The 12,874-nt window shown below is 37.4% G+C and overlaps 1 pseudogene across 1 annotated transcript; it reads right to left on the bottom strand.

The window, feature by feature from the left end:
• Positions 1–299: 299 nt before the first annotated feature.
• Positions 300–9,614, bottom strand: LOC149113364 (uncharacterized; annotated as a pseudogene). The gene is made up of 14 exons (XR_016206866.1): positions 8,973–9,614; positions 8,262–8,499; positions 7,991–8,099; positions 7,610–7,713; positions 7,089–7,204; positions 6,707–6,780; positions 6,330–6,607; positions 5,914–6,065; positions 5,648–5,732; positions 4,328–4,539; positions 3,726–3,818; positions 3,025–3,241; positions 2,686–2,780; positions 300–2,508 (listed from the first exon to the last, which is right to left on the bottom strand). The product of XR_016206866.1 is annotated as an uncharacterized LOC149113364 (transcript).
• Positions 9,615–12,874: the final 3,260 nt, after the last annotated feature.

Genomic DNA, 12,874 nt, shown 5'->3' with positions numbered 1-12,874 from the left:
GTATCTTTCACTGGATTTGCTTCAAACAGGTCACTGAGGCACACAAGCCACCTCACCACGACAAGGTACGGACCATGAGGTGGAAAAACAGTGGGGGGATAAGGAAAAAACAAAAACAGGTCTTTGTCTTCCGATAACAACAGCCCAAACAGGACTGACTACCCAAAAGAGACAGAACTGAGTCCAAAAAAATAAATAAAACAAAAAAAATAATAATAAAACAACAATAATAATAATAATAATAACAATAGAATTAAAAATAAATGAATACTAAAATGAGGTAAAAGTTCTGTTCTTCAGATAACAACAGCCCAAACAGGACTGACTACCCAAGAGAGACAGAACTGGGTCAAAATAAATGAAAGAAATGAGTATCAATAAAAAAGAAAAGAAAAAATAAAATAAAATCATCAAAAAAATTAACAAAAGTTAATAAATAATTAAAAACTAAGCAAATAATAATAAAATAAAATAAAAGTTCTGTTCTTCAGATAACGACAGACCAAATAGGACTGACTACCCAAGAGAGACAGAACTAGGTGAAAATAAAAGTTCTGTTCTTCAGATAACAACAGTCTAAATAGGACTGACTACCCAAGAGAGACAGAACTGGGTAGAAAAAAAAAAAAGAAAAATGAATAATAGAAGTTCTGCTTTCAGATAACAACAGCCTACATAGGACTGACTACCCAAGAGAGGCAGAACTAGCTAAAGGAAGATTTTCTGCCTTCAAATAACCAGAGTCTACATGTGACTGGCTAGCCAAGACAGGAAGAATAGTAGTGTAGGACACCTTGGTTCTATGGAGTACTCCAGTCAAGGATCTGCAACATTAAAGTTTTCCTGTGTTGATCCATATCAGAAAATCTCCACAGAAAGTTGTTGATGCATGAATACCCATTCTGAATCATATTCCTTGCAGCCATGATCACACCAATCCCACAGCTTCCAACGCCGATCATTTTTGAGTTAACCGGTGCCTGAGATGGCATACCAAAGCACCGAAACCTTGGATAGTTTTTCCAAAACCTTGTTTGAAAAAGTGGATGGTGTGGGTACATTTCAGAGAGTAACTCTAATGACAACTTGACTGATGGAAGGGACATCGTAGGAACTGCTGACTGCAGGCCATCATCAAAGTACATCTCTTTCTGGGCTAAATCAACAAAGATTAAGCCCCAATGGTTAGGCATGTAAACTGGCACTAGAATTTGCTGCAAATCATCGATGTTTGAGAGGTGCTTTGTCGTTTCATTTAATTGCAGCTGCTGGAAATTCTTGTCGTTGCAGCTCATCCAATCATAAAATTCTGTGGGAAAGTACACAGCGTCATTCTTACCATTTTCTCTGGCGTCATCCAAAACTTACCAATGCATATATCAATGACAAAGCTATCGATATATTGTTCCTCAACAAGATCAGAAAATGACGTGGAATCCAATCCCTTCTTACCGTACTTTAGTATTGGGTGGTTTGTTGGATGATGCCAAAGGGCATCTTGTAATCGTACAAGATCTTCAGGTGAGCATTTCATTTTTGAAAGCCAGTTAGCTTCTGCAGACACTTTGCGAGTAGTGTCAGCTAGTGTGCAGAAGTGTTTTAGGATACAGAGGGCACTCTCAGAAAACTGACCCTTGCCTTCAATGTCAATACCAGTAGGATTCATGCCTGCTTTTTTAGCATCAAGCAGAACTTTCTGAGCCTTCTGGATGTCACTTTTACAGGGACGCTCTGTTAATGAGAAGGGATCTGCATTCGAGGTTTTACCATAAACTGGCTGGAGTGCCAAGGGAAATTTTGATGCAGAGGTGGAAGTAAACTGTGTAGAGCAGCTTCTTCACCTCTTGTGCTAGCTTTGGCCATAGCAACTTGCAAGGCAGTTTGCTGTGACAGGATGGTCTCACCTTGATCCTCAATGACAACTGCAGCTTTTAGTTGAGGAGATGAATGAGAAGTGACAGACTCCAAGTTACATTTAGCTGGTTCAGATTCTGGAATGAGTATTGGGGCTGGCTCATTCAGCATGGCAGAATCTAAATCCAAGTTGGTAGCTATTGGGTGACACTTACCAGAAAGATCTTGCAGTGGGGTTGGCTCAGTCAGCATGTCAGTATCTGAAACCAAGGTGGTAGCTACTGGGTGACACTTACCAGAAAGATCTTGTGGTGGCTGTGGACTGATGTGGACACCATACTGACTTTCCCAGTGATCATGGCAGTATTCTAAAATACTGGATGTCACCGTGTCCTTGACCCTAGTGCCATGGTCTTTATCATAGCAGTATGTAAGGAAGTCACTTCCAAACATTTGCTCAAATAAATTATTGATTACTTGAACCCAAGTTTTCATAGCTCCTGTCCAAGATCTCATTTCATGACCAGCACTTTTCCAGCCACATCCACGGTAGGTAAATGTTTTCTTTCCTAAGAATGAAAAAAAACAAAAACAAAAGAAAAGATAGTGATTGAGGGAGTGAAAACCATACCTGTTTCGAATTAACATTGCATGCTAGCAAATGCTAATGTTACACAATTATGTCACAAACTTTGCATTGAGATATACGTGTAATTAAATTCAGTGTTTATTTACTTGGTTTCCTTTTATCTCCATGTGTAAAATGCACACAAGGAGTTAATCTATTGACGTAGTATTACAAAATATCCATGGCACATAATTCGGTTTTTAATACTTACTGGCAATAATGCAATTTTCAGCTTGTTGGAATGAATATCTCAACGACAGCAGCATGGTTGCATACCAATGCGTGAGAATTTGATTCACTATAGGAAGAGAAAATGTTTTCAAACCCAATTTATTTGATACTACAACTTATTTTACTTTCATTTAAACTTGATTCTATATCATTATGGCCTCAACAGACACTCTAGGGAGTATTCAGAAATAAAAGTGACTGAAACTAGTGTGACTGGACTATAATAAGTAAAATAACTATAATTAATACTGATAACAGTTATGATAATGATGACAAGGATGATGATAATAATACAGTATCTTGTAACTCACATGACTGGCCAGGTCCAGATGAATCATGATTTGTTGCCTTAGAATACAATTGTCTGTGTAGCTTGTGAGAAGCCTCAAATCCTTGGCCAGAATATTTATAGAAGGACCTAAAGTGCCGTAGGAGCATAGCACTGTGATCTATGACAAGGTGCCCATAATCACCAGTGCCAAGGTGTAGTCCAAATAGCTTTTTCAACAAAAAGCCCCACTCCTTGCACTAGAGAGTATAGCAAAAGAAAACAAGAATGTAATAAGAAATTAAATTATCAAAGATGGGTAACCCTCTCTATCTGTAAAATTTTTAACTGTATACACAATAATTTTGACACTTCAGAAAAGCATGTAGTTTTTGACAGTAACATACAGCTTTAGCATTCCAGTGTAGAAAAGCTATGGTTGAAATTATTTTCTATCAGCCTATTAACCTTGTTGGATTTAGTAAGAGTAACTGATCATTCCTGAATATTTCTGCACAAACCAGTTTCATACCTGTCAAGTCTAGATGCAATGCTTAAAACGAAAATGGACTTAAACCACTGTATGTATTGAATAACTTAGTTCATAAAGGTGATATCCTACCATTTTCAGTTAATTCAAACAAACTCAAGAAAAGTTTAAGCAAGTGTGTATATGGACCAAGGGCTATGGCCACAACAGCTTCGTAAGAGAATAATAATTGTTTTCAATATAAAAAATAATACCTTCACATCATGGATATCAATCAATTGCTCTTCATGGTCTTCGAACACTCTGTCATGCATTGTGTGGGCAATTTCCCTCCAATCACAGCAAACCTGACAAGTATTACATGGTAATAGATGTCCAACAGTAGCAATTAAATGATGAAAGAATGAAGGATGCAAATGCAACCATAACACTACTGGAAAAATGACATGAAAAAATTTCAGCTGAGTATTATGTCCACTGAACATATAGGGCCCAACCCACACACGACCGCTCTCATGTGGCTTTGACAGCTCAGTTGGTAGAGCATTGCAACAGTAATGCAAAGGTCATGGTTTCGAATCCCATTTAGAGCCTGAAATTTTTTCAGCTAATTTTTCCAGTAGTGTTATGGCTGTATTTGCATCCTTCATTCTTTCATCAGTTAAGTATTAGTCAAATAAAGTTACAGCTGCTGCAGTTAAACTTTTTGTTTCTTCACAAATAAAACTGCTAATCTTTCAGTTGACAATGTTGGTTATTGAACAACACGGATTTTCCAGTCAGGCATTTTTATAAGTGAATGACTCAATCGAGTGTATGCAACCTACTTGCATGTCAAAGTTAGCTACAAGTTTACCTTGGCAAAAAATTCAATTTGAAGTTGGGCTGCATAATTTGCGAAGGGATCAGTGTGGTCTTCCATGAGTTTTTTCTTCTTCCCTCTTTTCCTCTTCTTGGGTACGGGTTCCTCATTGCCACACTGTTCTTCCAGCTCCAGGAATCTTTCTTCAACTTCTTTTTGTCTTTTAATCCAGTTCTCCTTTAGGTTCTCCAAGAACACTTTAAGTTCTTACAGCCAAAAACAGAAAGAATCCAACAGATTGTCAGTGTAAGCATTTAATGGGAATATAATGGACCAATTTGTTGTAGTCTGGAGCACCCCAAGGTTTCCCTGATTATGTTTGTTTCCAGCCATTCATAGCCTTGGGTTGAGAGACAGATGACTTTATGTGGGTAAAGGTTCTTGCATAAAGGATTTACATCAAGATTACAATGTATGAAATTTACTTTAAATAATTATAATAATAATAACTTTATTTAAGTGTCAAATGTATTTAGCACTATTAAATGTGCTAATTGGGGCCACTGTAAATAAATAAACAAATATTTCAAATGTAACATAAACTACAGTCCAAACTCTGGTTGCGACCACCTCTCGTAAGCAATCACCTCTCCTCAGCGACCAGTTTTCCAAAATACCAAAAGTTTCCAAGTCAAATCGGTATATTTGAAACCTCTTTTTAGTGAGTGCGACTACTTTTAGAGCTAAAAGTTTGAAATTTTCCTTTGTTTTTAACCTCAGGTAAGCAACCATTTGACAGATAGTAGAGCATAAATTGGATAAGGTGTTGTAGCATTATCTCAATTTCTCAATGGGAAGAACCAGATGTTTTTCTCGAAATTGACTTTCACATGAATAAAACATTGCATCGGCATTCGTTCATGGGTTAAGTCTCGGCAGTTATCATATTCTAATGAGGAAAACTTTTGACCCATTATGGTCTAAGCTCTCATAAGTGACCACCTCCCATAAGCGACCACCTAGGCTTCACATTTTGGGTGGTGGCTTACAGGAGGTTCGACTATATTAAGAATCCCAACTGGTAAGGAAACCTTAAAATAATAGTTTCCCAGGGTAAACAAACATCAAATAGGTAGGAGTAATCCAAGACATAGGTGGTCAAGCATGAGGGAAATTCAGTTTGATTACAAATGAAATGAGAAACTTGAAAATTTAGGCAAAGAAGCCTTGACTGAACTGTAGCTCCATTAAGAACAATTTCAGATCTTGAGAAAGTTATGAATATTGAATAGGCTGATGAGTAAATAAAAAATTATTAAGTGAACAATTTATAAATATAGTAAGCTAATGAGCTTCTTTGAGATGTCCTTTCACCTTTTGTGTCATCGAGGTCAATTGTTTCTTGCTGCACACCATAGTCTCTAACAAAGGTTCCCCGGTCGAGTATCTCATCTACAAACTACAAATAAGGACATTGTTAATTACATTGTAAGTTTTTATTGTAAAGCATAATTATTTATTCCCTTACAAGTCATCTCAACCCAACCTGAAATTATGCATATTAAAATGATATAAAGCATTAAATTCTGCTCAGTAACGTAAGATATTTAAAATCTTGCTACATGTATGAGTTAACCCACCGATATCCTCTGTTCAAAAAAGGTGACATAGTTTAGCAGAACGTCTCTTGCAGCTCCAGGACATTCCTCATAGTAATGGGCAACTTTCTCAAGGGGGAGTGACCTTGCTACAATTTCTTCAAAGTTTTTAAGAACTTCTCTCTCCATTGAACCTGATAAAGAATTTACCTTGACTTTAAATACCAACCACCAAACTTGCATCAGTGTCATAAAATGGCACAAGTATGTATACTACTCCATGACCTTCACATTGCAATCGGAGCGAAAATTGAAAAAGTTGTTTCCTAAGACTGTATGCAATTATGTTCACAAAGTTATAAATTATGTTCACTCTGTAAATGGGTTCATTCATTTGGCATATTCCTGACAGCATGACATTGGTGATGAACAATAGATTAAAGGACTGATGACAGTACCTGAAAAAGATGCAACATGTATATTTTGTCTCTCTATTGCTGTTTGTTGTCCTTTCCGTTCTTTAACTGTTACTCTAGGAAAACCTCTACAGTTTTCAGGCCCATAATCAGACAAGGCACCATTCAACTTGTCCAGGGTTCCAACTCGATAGGCAAACAAACCCAATGAGCCTAGAAGCTGCTCACAATTTTGCATCTCACAATGTAGAGAGCAAAGATTTATGCTGCTCAAGTCTTCCTCCAGAAGAAAATTGAGATCATCCTGAAGGCCTGTACCCCTGAAAAAGAGTAAAAATACACACTCAGTGGCTTACGTTGAACCTGGAAATTTCCATTATTTTATATTTACCAGTCAGTTGTGCTCACAACACCCTCACCTTCCAATGTTAGCTTTTGATCTTAAACAATCCAGGCATGTCTCATCCACAGCAACTCCATGACAAGTGCAAGCCTAAAATAAAGTTATGGACAATAGAAATATTGACCTCATTTAGAATGCTGGAAAAAACATAAAATTTTTCCACAAAGAGCTAAAGAGCTACTAGATAATGATATCTATTTTCCTTGTCTTAACATTCAGTGTTTACTAGGATTACAAAAATAAAAGTATTTTATTGATGATAATAGTACTAATTTATAACTGACATGATTGATACAGATAGTCACTGAACCCTATACTAAAATGCAGTTTACAATTCAAGTAAGTGTTAATTAATGCAGTTACCATCAAACTACATGTAAATATATATAAAACCTTACCCTTATTGCATCACAAAATGCACAACACTGCACTCCATAGCCCTTGCCACCAAGGAGGAAATCCTCATCGTCTTTTTTGTTTAGGAGAAGCAGCAAAGCCTTGTAGTCCAGAGTCACTTAAGGTCGTATAAGGGGAAACAATTCATAACACATGCTAATGAGGCAAAACAATATCCAAGGACCATTTCACATACTGTATAAGTTTGTCCAATTTCCTTATGGACCAGTGGTATTAATGTTGATATAACCCTATTTAATGGCAGGATTGTTATGATATTTAGAACAACAGCAAAATGTTACTAAAGGTACTGAACAGTGCCATAAATATTAAGGTAATTATCAAACAATATTTGCCATCGCTTTTTTGCACAATTAATTGATCCCTGTAAAAAATTATGAGATAGCTTTAACTTAGTTTTTCTCCCAAATAAACACAAATAATGTCCCATTAAATAAATAACAGCATTTCAAAATTCATTCCCTTTCTCATCAGTCTGGTTTAAATCACTATTTACATGTACCTGTGAAAGAGATGTTGTACTTTTTTCCATCCACAACAATGCCATGTTTTTTTATCACATTCTTCTGGCAATTAAGATTTCTAATCAATTGCTTTAGATTTGCCCTAATATAAGAATAGGGACAAAAATAAAAAATGTTAAACGTCACCTTAATTGAAAGAAGGTAATAAACAGAAAAAAATGTATTCATCACAAAATTCAACTAAAGCTGCTCATGAAAGAAAGGGAACTCTTTTTATCTAGAGTTTCTACTACATCTTAAATAACTGACTGAGAAATACATGTATAAATGTTTCTTTTCTTTACAGCAACATCTCATTGCCTACTTTCTTATCCAAATGCAAAAAATTGTTCATGATTGCACAATCAGTAGTCACTGACCTATTCTCTTTACAATTCCCTATAGCAATAGGGTAGACTGACAAGGCGCTCTCAGAACTTTTATTGGCAAAGTCAATGGGGGCCAGACCAACAGCCACTTGATTTTTCCCTTGAAAACAAAATACCAAAAATAAATAGTTTTATTACCAACTATTCATAACATATTATTATTAACCCATAGAATGACACAATCTTATCAAAAATACTGCAGTAGATACTGTTAGGCAGACAAATGAAACACCCAGTTAAAATATGTTACTGATACACTCACCACCAAGAGGACGGCCATCAAGTTTAACATTGAATTCCAGGTCCTCAGTGTCACAACAATGAAGGCGCTGTTCTCGTATGGCCCAGACAAGAACAGATTGTAGGTCCACATCGCATGCTTCAAAGTCAGCATCATTGACTCTACCAATTTTCAGCGTTTTCCGCACAACAGAAAATACTAACTTCTTTACAGCCTTGATTTCATTTTTTGAAAGACGTAAAGATGTATCACTGGATCGCTAAGGATAAATAGAAGGAAACTATTAATGGAGGCATAAATTTAACTCTTATATACAGTCATCTCTTATCAAGTCAAGTTGGTCGTGCTTCCCTCTCAGCCAATCAGATGCAAAAAAAAAAACCAATTGCGATTTGGCATATGTGATTTGGTCACTTGTGTTTCCTTGCTTCTAGCTAGTTCCTTATGCTATTACGATATTTGATTTGTTGTCTTTGGCGATCACTCTGAGTAAAATTGAAATGCTCAATACATTGTGAAACTGATAAATTATACTAGACACATTTTTTATTGGGAAGTAGCCTTGATAAAAGTAATGATGGTAATTTATTTTTTGGAGAATACATAACCATTATACTGAGCAAATCACAATGAATGAAAAGCAGCAGCATGCAAACAAAACTAAGAACAATAAATAGAAAAAGGGAACGAAAGCTTTTCATGTCACTCATCATTACCCAGAAGTGCACTCACCCCGGTCTTTCCAAGTTGGGTCAAATTGAGCAGCGTCTGCCATGCTGAATCAGGCAACTTTGTGTGCAGCTTGAAATACAACAGCACCCAATCCGGAACTCTCATGCTCTGGAAAACACGAGCGTGTGTTTCTGAGGACAGAAGCTCAGAAAAGCCTTTCTTCGACCCCTTTGAGTCCATCACAATATTTATGACCTCCGAGATGTGGTTTCTCACGTTTTCTCTCTGAGCATCATCACCATAAATAAAACTGTTTCCTAGAACGCAAGCAATTGATTCTTTATATTTTTCAGAGACGTCACTGATTGAATCTAGCACTTCCTTGCACTTGGCTACAACTTGTCGTTTTCTGGTCGTCGATCCGAGGTCTGGGCTGCATTTTGTCTCCTCGATCGAACTGCAGCACGATGATGGTGAACGACAGTTAACAGGAGTCGAACAGCATGTTGGCTCTGAAGAAGAAAAATCACTTAAACTCGTTTCAAGATCAACAACCTGACCCTGAAGGTTTTTTAGTTTGAGTTCAAGGAATTCAATTGACCGTGATTTTTCCGCCAGTTCTGCTTGAAGTTCCTCAGAGGTTTGAATAACTGGGCACGCTTTCCCGCCAAAAGCGAAGTCCATGGCATCGCGGTGCTCCATGTCCAAGGCGATGGAGTTTAGGAGATTTACAATCGGCGTGAATACAGCTCAATTCAGAAAGCCACTAGCTGAACGACCGCTTTGACGTAGTAGTCCGGCAATTAAACCAAAGGTCGAAGCGACATATACTGTATTTGGCGTTCTTCGGAAGTCGCTTGAATACGCCGATTTGGCGGGCTGAAGTTCCCGCGGAGCCACACTTCGAAGCTCGTTTGGAAATGACTTAAAAATTTCATTCCTGGCGAAATCCTTTGGGTAACCTCGACAAACTTCTTTGGTAAGGACATACCAATGCTTTCGAGGGTCAAGCGACGAACTTGTAACCCTTGAAAGACTGGAAACGTTAAACGCGGAGGAGGACGACGGTTCGTCTCCCACCATATCGATGCTTCAAGTGAGTTACAAATCAAAAACATGATGCTTTTGAAACTTGAAAGTCCCGCCAAAGTAGAATATTACCCAGTTAGTAAGAAATTACCTTTGACACACAATAGCGATCACAAGCAAGTACACAAATCCTCTGCAGACATCCGAAAACAATAGCCAGGACACAAGCGAGGTACTGGAAACTAACCGTTTGCGTTACACGCAAGTTATGTGACCGACGACACCGAGTTTACCTATGCTTAACGCACGCTTTAACAAATTTTAGCTGATTAAAGAAAACGAACAAAGAAACGAAGCCTATCTCCATGTCGTTCAAACTTAGTTTCATAACGTCACTTCTTCTTTTACTATCACTATTTTTAGTTTCCTCTGCCGTTGACTAAATTCGGCGAATCCAAAAACAGCAAGCGTTCAATAAAAGTGCTCAGCAATCAGAGAACCGCAAGTAAAAATTCGGTTTGATTTCGCATCTTCACTTGTTGCATATTTGCGAAAGAAAATTGCCATAGTCTTCTCGTGTTTAAATTAAGACTCGCGCGTGGATTGTGGCGTCTGGTTTATTTTGTTGCATGACAGCATCAAAAAAAGATAATTAATTTCGGCCGTGTGATAACTGAGATCTCTCGCCTCACTGTGACAAGCCAAGGTTTCATTTTATGCATCCTGCTGAGAATTTTTTTCTTGGGCAAAGCTCCTCATGTCAGTGGTGTCTCTGACTAAAGCTATTTTTCTTCACCCGTGTGGGTGGTAAGTGGTGTCTGTGAGTTCTTGCTTTTTTTTTTTTTTTTTTTTTTTGTTACACTTGAGGTTGTTATCATCACGCTTATGTCTTCAATAATAGTTATTTCATCTTCGTTGATAACTATTGATGATCATTTCCGTTCTGAAAATGAATTAACTGTTGACAAATACGTTTTACTTGGCTGAGTTGTAAAGTTAGAACTCGCTAGATTGACGTCTAATGTGTCGGTTGTTCGACTCATATGTTGTTCTATGTTGCTTCTGGCTGGCTATTTTTCTACGCGTATTGAGTTTCTTGTTTATTATTTTCCCTTTCTCCATATATTCCCCCTCTTAAGTTTGTCTGTACACTCAAATAACCGGCAAGGACAAGATTCACTTTCTTTATTCTGGTTAGCGTTGTCTAACTTTTCCATCATTTGCTTGAGATAATCTAATTGCGCTGGAAATAAGGCGTCACATTTCTTTGTCTATTAGCACGGTGTCGCTTTACATCAGTGTTAGTCGATGTACTAGGTTGATTTTTAGAGCGCGATTTCCGCTCAAGTTCTCTTAGTTTTACTTTGTTTCTTTCCACGCTAGGTGGTGGAATTTCTTCAATTAATGTTCCGAGCCTTTTCCTCTCCGCCTCTTTTCTACTTCTACTTATGTCAGTTTTGAACTCGGCCGAGGTCGGCATTTTAAAGCCTGATCGAGGGCACAGTTTTTAACTCAACGGACCAGCCCTAATGCGGCCAATAACAATGTTTATTTTTTTTTCCTGCGGTAAATTGGCGTACAAATGGTTTTGTTTGCGCAACTTTGTCATTGAATAGGCCCGTGTGCCGTCTACAAACCTTTCGTAAAAATATTCGTAACTCATACTTGACAGAGAGAGATGTAATAAAGAACAGATTTTTCCTGAACTACTTTGTGTTAGTTGCATTTGGTTCACCTGTTGAGTTCTCTAGAAGTGCTTTTTTCTCTTTTAGTCATCGCTTTATCTGGGTTTGTTTTGATTGGCTAACCTAATTGCTTGGATAATTGTTCTAGGGTCGTAATTAAAAATAGTTCCAAATTATCTGATCCTCATTACTTTTACCTTTAATTCTTAGCTTTTAGTTACTTTTGTTCAACGAACGAAGCAAAAAAATCTCTATATATTTGTTGTTTAAACCCATGAAAAATCATTTTTCCAGATCTGACAAGCGTACCATATAAACCTACCGACAATAACGAGAACTATGGATTTTAGTAAATGATTTTATGCCCTTTTCATAGAAACACGACTGAACGACCCACAGCACCTTCCATACATCCTATATATCCCGTATGGCAAACGTTAGATGTGGTTCGGGCCCACACATGGAGCTGACTGGGAAATGAATCCACAGGATAACTCTCCTGGAATTGGAAAACGGCTCCAGTTGTAGTTTAGTGATATTTGGGTTAATGTTAATTGAGCACATGCAGGAAGAACTAATTATAGGAGGGTAAGACAATAAAGGGCTTGAAAAAGCAGTTTAACTGTTTGCTTGATGAACTTTGCTTTGATTGGTCTTGCATTGGAATTACATTGTGAGAAGGTTAGGACAAGAACGAGATGCCGAGAATGTTACAGAAAACTGAATCCAAAAGTGTCACGTGAGGGAGCTAGTCTAATTGAAAACTACTCTCATGTTAGTGTTTATTTTTATGCGCCTTAAAACTCCCATAACAAGCTCCTCTACGCTCTAAATATTAGCCACCTCTTAAATGAATCCAAATGCAAAAATCCCGCCTGCTGATATTTAAGGGGCACTTTCCATTCGACCAAATATCCCGGTTTAAAATTCCCATTATTCCATGCGACGAATGGAACAGTATGAACAGTATGAAAAAGTTCATGCAAGTTGGCATGCGCGGCAAGTGAAATGTGTCCAATGCATAAAAATCCCGCCTGTTTTCATAAAGAGCGATTTATTTAGTGCATTTCAGTACGGATTAAATGATGTAATGCATAAATTGTAGTATCTTCAGAACATAAAGGAAAAATAGTCTACTCCAATATACTTAAGTGTTGTGTTTTAAATTTAAAAATATTATGGGTAATCAAATTTGTTCCAGGCCCCAGGTTAGAATCTAGTTGTAAAAGTTAGACAAAAGAAAATTTC

The sequence above is a fragment of the Orbicella faveolata genome, unplaced genomic scaffold (assembly GCF_042242905.1).
Source record: "Orbicella faveolata isolate gen_17 unplaced genomic scaffold, um_ofav_v1 contig_15, whole genome shotgun sequence".
Classification (NCBI taxonomy): domain Eukaryota; kingdom Metazoa; phylum Cnidaria; class Anthozoa; order Scleractinia; family Merulinidae; genus Orbicella; species Orbicella faveolata.
Note: the sequence above shows the minus strand (reverse complement) of the source record. Positions and strands in the feature narration are given on the sequence as shown.